At 49.5% G+C, this 9,208-nt stretch overlaps 1 protein-coding gene across 1 annotated transcript in view; it reads left to right on the top strand.

Moving 5' to 3' along the window:
* The first annotated feature begins 205 nt into the window (after positions 1-205).
* RHBDF2 (rhomboid 5 homolog 2) overlaps positions 206-9,208 on the top strand; it is a 64,547-nt gene continuing 55,544 nt past the window's right edge. Inside the window, exon 1 of the mRNA XM_006018310.2 lies at positions 206-264. The gene's annotated coding sequence lies outside the window, so the exon portion shown is untranslated. The remainder of the gene's footprint in view (positions 265-9,208) is intronic.

Raw genomic sequence — 9,208 nt, 5'->3', positions numbered from 1 at the left:
AAAAAGGAAAAAAAAAAAGTTGTGTTAGGATTTTAAAATAGTACAGTGAATCTTGCTTTAATTTCTATTACATTTGAAGTATACAGTAATGGATGACATGCAGTATGGCATGCCATAGCATAATCAATTAAATATTTTCATTTTTTATGTTTAAAATAGCGAAGAGAAGCTGCAGCTTTGAACTAATTGACACATCTCATCTTCTTTATTGACACACGGTTTTGCTACAACAGTAACAGGAGATACTTTGATCTGGAATAAAAGGTAAGTAGCATGGATTAACCATTGACTTGCTTATCACTGCAGTGGCAGGGCATTAGCAGTACCCTTGTCTCCCCTGTTTTTACCTATGCTCCTGATGTTTCTGGCTTTCTGCCTTGTAGCTGAGTGTGAGGGATTAAAATGATGATTTGGGGGAATCCTTAGGTAAAGGGTTACCTATGAACGCAGGGGACTGGGCTTGATGGCCTAGAAGACTCCTTCCAATCTTCACCCATGGTCTTAGGGATCATGGCTTTACTATGGCTATATGGATCATGGCTATATTGAGCAACTCTGAATGTGATTGGGGTATTAAGGCACTGATAATAATCAAGTAAATCAGAATATAAGACCAGGTAGCAAAGTGTTTCATGGGATCCATGATTCCTTGTATATGGCACAACAGGGAACCAATCATGATCTTAGCCAAAATACTGAGGTAAAACCCTGACTGAACCTGATAGATAAAGCTCCCAGCTCTACAATGAAAATAAAAGCTTCTTGCTAAAAATGTATTTCACCCTTAGAGACTGAACTCCCTTAGGAGTAGGACTGAAAAAATAGAAGAATCCAATGAGCCACATGCAGAGTATTACTACTACATTCCTGTATTACATGCTACTTTCCGGCAGTTTTGCAACAGCCAATATGAACTGCCCTATAATTCTTCCAGAGGCAATTTGGCTGCTGCATTGTCTGGGACTGGCTTTGGAAGATGTGTCATCTTGAAGAGCAATACACTCCTAAATGCAACCTTGTGTGCCTCAGCCCTTGCTCTCATTTAGGTTCCAGTGAACATGTCTAGACATGAGCAGCTTTTCCAAGAAGCCCTGCCCTAGCCTGTCCCTACTAGGCAAACACAGCTCTGGCTACTACACTAGAACAAGCATCTACAATCCTGCCTCCCCAGAGGAGCAATTTGTTTGGGTCGTTCTGCAGCAAGGGATGAAGCCAGATAGAGGTAAAGGAAAATAATGCTTAGCGCTTTTATTGGCACACCTGTAACTTCAGTCAAGTTATTCCCCAGGACACCTCTGCAAAAGGTGCATGCTAATAACTTTAGCCAATCACTAAGACAGAGGAGGGAAGATACAGAAACTGTGTGTGAAGGGGCTGAGAGCTCTTGAATCCCTAGCCTAGAGCTGTGGTTTTCAACCTTTCTTCATTTGCAGACCCCTAAAAAAACTAAAAATTTCAAATGAAGGTGCAGACCCCTTGGAATTGTTAGTGTGAGTATTCACATACTTTTGATCATAGTCATCTTTCATGGACCCCTTAGACATTGTCTGTGGACCCCCAGGGGTCTGTGGACCACAGGTTGAAAACCACTGCCCTACAGCCAAGTACAGCCACCGCAGAAGGGATCTCGCGTGTGTGTGGAGTTGGGTCTGATTTCCTCAGATTCTTCCTCTTACACGCCACCTGTCCCGCTTCATCTTTTTGCTGTGAAAACCTTAGCCAATTCAGGTTCACTGTCTGCCACCCCGTGAGGGAGATGATAAGCTCATTACCCACATTTTCACAGGCTCCTGGACATTACTGTTGGAAATAAGACTTCAGGCCATCAGAGCTCTGATGCGATCTCTGCTGGGCCTACCCCAGCGCCTGCTCCAGCCTCGCTCCAAATTCCCCAGGCCCAGGAGCACGGGGCTTCCCATAGGCCATGGGTGCACTTTGCAACGTGCAGCCCCTCAGTCACGAGGGTTTCCGGATATGCAGGATACGCGGGATGCTGCGGGAGGCTTGCGAGGCCAGGGCTTGCTCCCCGGGCAGCCTTGCCCCCTGTCTCCAAGCGAAAGAGCAGGAAAAGGGTCAAGGTCTTGCTGCGGCACGGTGACAGGGCCAGCACCCAGCTGGGCACCCCAGGCCAGGGGAGGGCAAGGCCAGTCAGCAGTATTGTATTGCCAACTCCTATGATTTTTGGCCTTGTCCTTAAAGTCTCCGCTTCAGGAACGTGAAAAACTTTGTTTTTTCTTTGATCTAAAAAAGACCTTAGTTTTTTCTTTGATCTATATTTATATTCATACGCACAGCGAGAAGAAAGAGCTATGTTTTCCACATGCCTGAAGCGGAGACTTCAAGAACAAAGCCAAAAATCAGGAGTTGGCACCGCTGCAGACAGGGGCTCAGGCCCCTACAGGACCAGGCTGCGAGGGGCGGCCCCAGCGCACGTGCTTCCACCTGCAGCCTTGCACAAGCCCCGCCCCCCGTGGCCCCGCCCCTGCCTGCTGGCCCCGCCGGGGTGCGGGTGCCCGGGGCCGGTGCAGTGCAACCGGGCAGGGCTGGGGGAGGCTCTGGGGCGGGGCCCGGGGCCACCCCGCGTCCTCGTCCGCCCCGGGCTCAAGTTCACCAACTTCCAGCGATCGCGGGTCCGGCGCTTCCTGCTGCTCGGGGAGCGGACGGCTCCCGGGAAGGGAGCTCTTCCCCCGGCAGCTCCTCGCCTCCCCGCGCGGGTGGAGCTCCGAGCGGCGCCGGCCGCCTCGGGGAGGTCCCTCTTGTGTCCGCGGCTCCGGGCTTCCTTCAAGCCAGATGCTGATATAAAACACGTGGGGGGGGGGGGATTCTCAGACCCCCCCCCCACCCCCGTTGCCCCTGCTGCGAGGGCCTCCAGCTAGTGCAGGGCGATGGGGCCCCCCAGTCCCTCGGAGCATGCGGGTGCCTTGTTGGGGTGCGTGGACGGTGGGCCTGCGGCTCTTGTAGGCGAGCTGGGTCTGGCGTTAAGCTGGCGAGCCTGGGTACCCGTCAGGGGTGTGTGTGGGCCCTGGGTTCCCCCAGGTGCTGGGCTGCCCCGTGACTCCTTGGCCTGTGCTGTTTGCAGTCACACCTTTGACAGCAGCTGGGACCCGCCCGGTATCGCCTGGCGTGTCATGTGAGGAGGAGGCGCAGGGCTGCCCGCCCAAGTTTGTCTGGATGATTTTGGATTACACTGGTAGCTTGGGTTTTTTGTCACCAAGGCTGGCTGGACAGTGGAGACATGATTTGGGGCTGGCAGTACACAAGTGTAGTGGTTTCTCTGACCTGATTAAATGTGGCTCTGCCTGCTTGAAGGAGGGAGATTCCCAGCAAGAAACAGGAGGTGGATAATAGTATGATTTGGAGGTACCACCTATGTCACAGTGGCAGGACAGGGGTACAGATGCTTATGCTGGGTTTCCTTGATGGCAAAGTGCTCTGGCAGTCGAACTGCCTTTGCTGCAAGCCTGGTTTCGCTTTGTATGGATGCTGCAAGAGCTCTTGGGCCATGCTGGTTCCCCAGGCTGCACCAAGCCCGTGGAGCACAGCTTTGCTTTAAGGCTGGTTTGTGCGTGAATGCCATTACAAAAATCCTGTTGGTCTAACAAAAGATATCTCTACTACAAGTCCTGGTTGCTTAATAAAGACACAAATGGTTCCATTACTCAGCACTTCGGCCGGCCACGCAAGTCCACTGACTTGGTCAGAATGACTCAGGAAGCATCTGGAAACCCGGCTAGAGACTGGCACACATGATGTGTTGCTCAGAGTTTGCATTTATGGGGAAGCAAGTGGTGGGATGAAGCAGGCCATTGTATTTCTGCAGCTTATTTTGTTCTCCCGAGCTGATGAGATGCCACAAGTTTGGGATTGATATGCCGGCTTGGCTTTAAACTTGCAGTAACCTGACTATCTGCAGGTCTCACGCTGGTCTGCTTGCACTGTGGAAATATGTTGGCTGTCGGATCTCCCTTCCGTTGTGTTGGCGGCTTAACGACTTGAATCCATCTTTCTCTTTGGGCTCTTAATTCTGAGGCCTGTTCTGAGCAACCCTCTCTGCCTTCTTCAGGTGCTGCCACTGCCCAGCCTCTGCTTGGAAGAGAGTTGGGAGGCAGTGACCTTGATCGGCCTACGTGTCTTCAGACGTGGTCTTTGCCTTAGGATGGTCATTTTATTCTGGGGATTTCCACAATGTGCTCATCCTGGCACAGCTGTGGTTTTGGACACACAGAATCCTGCAGGCACTGACAAAGATCCTGTCTTTCCTTCCCATCTGGACAGCCCCTGCCTTTCTCTGCCAGCTGTCCCAGTTCGGTGGGAAATCAGGCTGTTTTGCATGACCCTACTGTGCTCAGCCCTCCGGCTAGTCAGGTTGTGTAATCTAGTGACTTCTAGGTTCCTCCTAAAGAGATGTCACGCGCTCTTGTCTTGCGTGGCTCTGCGAGAGCTAATGCATTCAAGGGCCCAGTCCAGCTCACCATAGCTGCAACTCTGTATGAGGTTTCCAATTTTTGGTGACCTTTCTTCCCTCCCACCCTGCCTTGGGTAGCTGTAATTATTGCAGGGAGACTAGAACATCGGGTGCCTGCTTATGTCTAAAACCTCCGTTGCCTTTAAGCCATAGCCTAGACCTCTCTCTCTCTTCCAGAAGAGGCAAGCCTGCATTTGCCCCTGGTTTGCTACATCGTATCTTTATTAACCCTCTTCCTTTAACAGCTTTGCTATTAATTCAAGTTGTTGTAGTCAATACAATATATTCATATGTACCGTGCTTCCTGCCTGCAGCAGGTGGTTTCTACCTGTCCACTCCTGGAAGATTCACTAGATCATCAGCTGCTAAAGAGACACTATCAGTGTTAAAGCTGTGTCTTCTCTGTGTTGAGGCCTATGGGAATTTTTCCACTGAGGAAGCTATAACATTTAAATCATCCCCCCCTTCTATAAATACATAGCTTGTGCCTGGCGTGACTTTTTCTAGGGTCTGTTGCAGCACAGGAAATGGGGACTCTTCATTACTGGAATGACAATGGTGCCAAGTCCTATAATGTAGGCAAGACCATATTTATTCAGCCACCCCATGCAAGCACACCTGGTGCCTGTAAAAAATAATGTGTTAGTGCTGATCAGTCAAATTCATTGTTTGCATCCCAGGAAACTTCACAGGAATATTCTCCACCAATTGTCAGTTCAAAGGAGCCACAAAAAGAATGGGCTTATGCTTTTACACAGCAGGTTTTAAATGCTAAAACTTTAATTTCAGGGCCCAGCTGCTTTTTTCCCCTCCTCTTAGTGGTATGGTGAGGGGGGTGGGGTTGGTAAAACTTTATTTTTGGGCTGAAAAGACTTATTTAGGTTGAGCAAAGCAGCTTTCGAATTCCTATTGGATTCATGGGAGGGAGGGGAGGGAGAATTCTGATGGTTTACTCTGAAATAAACTTGCAATAGTTTTGAAGTTCACTTCAATCTAATTTAAAAAAAAAAAAAAGCTGGGGGGGGGAGGGCTGGAAGGAGGGGAACCCCCACATGAGGCCATTTCTTTTCAGCCTTTTGGCTTGGAGGGGAAAACCAGAAAGCTGTGGGGTTTTGGCTTGACCCAGAAGGGAAATTACTTTTGGGTCACCCAGCAAACTGAAAAATCAGTTCTTGTCACAGCTCTGCTTAGCAAGCTGGTGTTCTGGCTTATGGCCATGTGATGCTTGCCCATCAGTTCTGCTTTGTAGGCAGGCAAGATATTGAAATGTGAAAGGATTGCAGGGGGCTGGTTAATGAGGACAGGGTTTTAACATTCACTAGATTAATTTGAGTCCAGAGAGGAGCAAGGAACGCGAGGCCACCAGCCATCCGTGTGCTGCATCCGTGACCCAGCCAACAGGCAAGATGCAATTGCTGGTTTGGGTATGTGTGTGGTTTTCAGGGTCAGATGAGAAACTTTTTTTTTTTTTTTTTTAAACCTTGTTTATAAGGAGGATGCCACTTTGAGAGAGTCAGCCTAGTTAGTGTCTGTATTTACCCCCGACATCATCCATCCCTTTCAGGAACAGATTTGATTTGGACTCGGGGATTTTTTTATTTTTTTTAATTAAAGAAAGGCCTTGTACTTATTGTCACATGGGCTTGGTCTATAGAGAGAGCAGAAGAAAAACTTTTTTGCTTCTAATTTAGTAATTCTCAATTGAGTCCCAGAACCTCCCCACAACGTGATGGGTTTTATTTCTGTCCCTCAAAGCTGCTACTTATGACTGTGACTAATTTCTGTGGAGGAAAATAGTTTTAATTTCATATTTAAAAATATCCTTATGGCAGCTACTTGGAGGCAATGAATGTATTGTCCAAAAAACAAAACTGAGAGCAGAGGCTAAAGGGCTGCTTTGCAAAACAGCCTCCCACAGCTTGTATGAACTCATTTCTAGTTATGTCATCACTGCTGCTCAATCCGGACAAGCAGAAATGCTTGCTGTTTCAGGCACTCCCTGCTTCCAAGTGTAAGTAAATTTACCTTGGGGGCTAGGGCTTAAGGCAGGGGTGGGCAAAATGTGGCCCACGGGCCGGATGCAGCCTGACAGGCCATTCTATCCGGCCCACGGGGCCCCTAAAAAATTTAGAAAATTAATAGTTATCTCCCCCCCGCTGCCTGTCATGCGGCCCATGATGGCTTGCCAAAACTCAGTAAGCGGCCCTCCACCCGAAATAATTGCCCTCCCCTGACTTAAGGGGTCACTTAAACTCAGTTCATTTGTGACATTTGAATCCAAAGCTGGGAAGATTCAAGGTGTTTTATGAATGACTGCTTTCTGGGCAGAAACTCTTGATGAATCAGTTTAAAGCTGGCATTTATCAGCTGTAGTAGGAAAAAATGTTGGGCTTCCAACTTGGGCCATGTTCGTGAAACCATTTAATAAATGGTTAAATTAAACCATTTAATATGATCACTCTTTTCAAGTCTAGGCTCACTATTAATAAGTCAGTGTTTGTGCCCAAAAGCTTGCAATTAAAGAAATTGTTTTGCAAAAATCTAGTTGGTCTAATAAAAGATATCACCTCTGCCACAAGTCCCGGTGGTTTCTTTATTGAAAAGCTTTTCCTCTCATCAACTACTATCCTTGTTACTCTATCCGGTCCATCCCGGTTCATTGTAAAATGGCACGAACTCCAAAGCCTTTGAGAGACTATGCCCCAATTACTCGTATGCCAAGGAATCCAGCAATCGAGAGAGAGACTTTGTAAACCTTCCTGCTTCCTGTTTAGCATGTTTCTGGTGCTTTGGCATCCGCCAGTATTCCAGTGAATTAATAGGTAAATGTAATAAAGTAGTAATAATCCCCTTTAAAAACCGCCCATTTCCTTTCTCCTCTAAAGACTACACACAACTTTGCTGCTGGGGTTATCTTCTGACTCGCTGCCACTTAGTCATTAGCACTTGAAAAACATGGTGGGGAAGGGGAAAGAAGAACCAGTTTGCTCTTTGCTGGGAGAGTAGCTTGCAAGATTTTTACTTAGGATAAAGGGGGGGGTGGGGGTGTGATCTGCCATCAGCTTTGTACAGGCTGCTGTTGAAATTTGGCAACCGAGCAGCTTTTTGAAAGTGTCACGGAGCATAGCAGCGAAGCACGGCCCTTGGTCTGTTTGTGGCTCTGTATCGTAGGCCTTGGTAATGATACTAGGCAGCTGCACTTAAACATGCTTCTGGTGCCAGTGGATGATACTTAGCCATGCGCTAGTGAGGCTGGCTTGGTTCTCACTGCGGCATGGCATGGTTATGCTACAGGTTGGCACCAGTATGCCGAAAACCCCAATCCCAGCGTAGGCAGGTCCAGTTGGCTCAGCCAGCAGGTGTGCTGCGAGGCTCAGCATCTATGAAGCACTTTGAGATCTCCAGATAAAGCACATCATGGCAGTGGATCCATGCCTGGTGTCTCTGTTGGGAGGCAAACCCCTCGTGAATTTAGACTGCTGCTCTATTTCAGCTGTACTTTTACCCCCTGCCCTCATTTATGGCTGCATTATTTTTCCTGAGCAAAGCCACAGCTGTCTGCTCCTTGCAGCGTGCCTGGCTCTTGGGGCACGGGGTGATGACGTGGTGGATGAATACTCAGTCCGGGGCCATGCTTATGCAGTGCCCTAGAGACTCCTTGGGGCTGGGCTCTATTTGGGGGGTGTCTGTCCAGCAAGCTGCATGCCTAACCACTCTGAACCACACCAGTCTGGTAAGCGGGGGGTTACTTGTATTTTTCCCAACAGAAAGCAGCCTGAGCCCCAGAGTTGGGGGTTGTGGTTCCGCACCAGTTCCTGTCTAACCCTCTGCTCACTGGTGGGAGCTGCCATTGGAGGGTTAAACTGAATCCTTTATCAAGATGGGCCCCCAAGCTGCTTCTCTCTCTGTTGGGGAGGGGAGGGAAGGGTTGGTGGTTTCCTGCAGTCCCTGTTGAGAGACCTTGTTGGCTTGTGCAGGTGTTGTGGGGGGCAAGGGGGTGGATGTGCGCGTGTGCCTGGGCCTGACACTTCTCTCATGGGAAACCAAAGGAAAACTGAATGCGCTGAATGGCTTTTTATGCAACAGCCCCCCGCCTCCCTTATCAGAGCCTGCCCATCAGTGTGGAGCAGGAGGCTTTTGTGCTGGGGCTAGAGCCCAGTCTGACTCTGCTGGGTCTCCGGATTCAAGGCCCAGTCCTGGGGAGGCTATGTCTTTCCCAAGAACTGGGGGTATTGCAGGAAGGGAACCTCTCTTCAGGGCTGGGTTGTGGACAGAGTCCTGGTCTATCCTGCCTCTTCCATGCCTGGCATCTTTGCATGGCTCCGACTCCAGAGATGCAAATCGCGGGCCTCTCTGGCCATGCTGGGGGTTGCCTGGGCTCATGCCTGGGCTGGGGGTTGCTCACTGTTGAAGCCTCTAGGATGGCTTTCAAGCCGCTGTTTGTTTTGTGCAGCTTCCTTTCCACGGATAAGGGAGGTTATAGGTCAATCTGCTGCGAGGGACCGAGCTAAATCCTGTCCTGAAGGGAACACGGACAACAGGATGGGCTTGGCAAGGGGCTCTTTCCCCAGTGAAAGAGCTGCTTTCATAGCGCAGGGATGGTGGGAACCAGAGCATTTCTTGGCTGGACCAGTGCCGTGGTGAACCAAGCCGCTCGGTTGAAATGATGGGGGTTGGGCACTTTGCCACCGGCCTGTCGAAGGCGGATAACAAGCGGCTGGGCAGGGAAGCGCCTGGTGCTCT

This window comes from Alligator sinensis, unplaced genomic scaffold (genome assembly GCF_000455745.1).
Source record: "Alligator sinensis unplaced genomic scaffold, ASM45574v1 scaffold400_1, whole genome shotgun sequence".
Lineage (NCBI taxonomy): Eukaryota > Metazoa > Chordata > Crocodylia > Alligatoridae > Alligator > Alligator sinensis.
The sequence above is the reverse complement of the archived record's forward strand: the minus strand, read 5'-3'. Positions and strand labels throughout refer to the sequence as shown.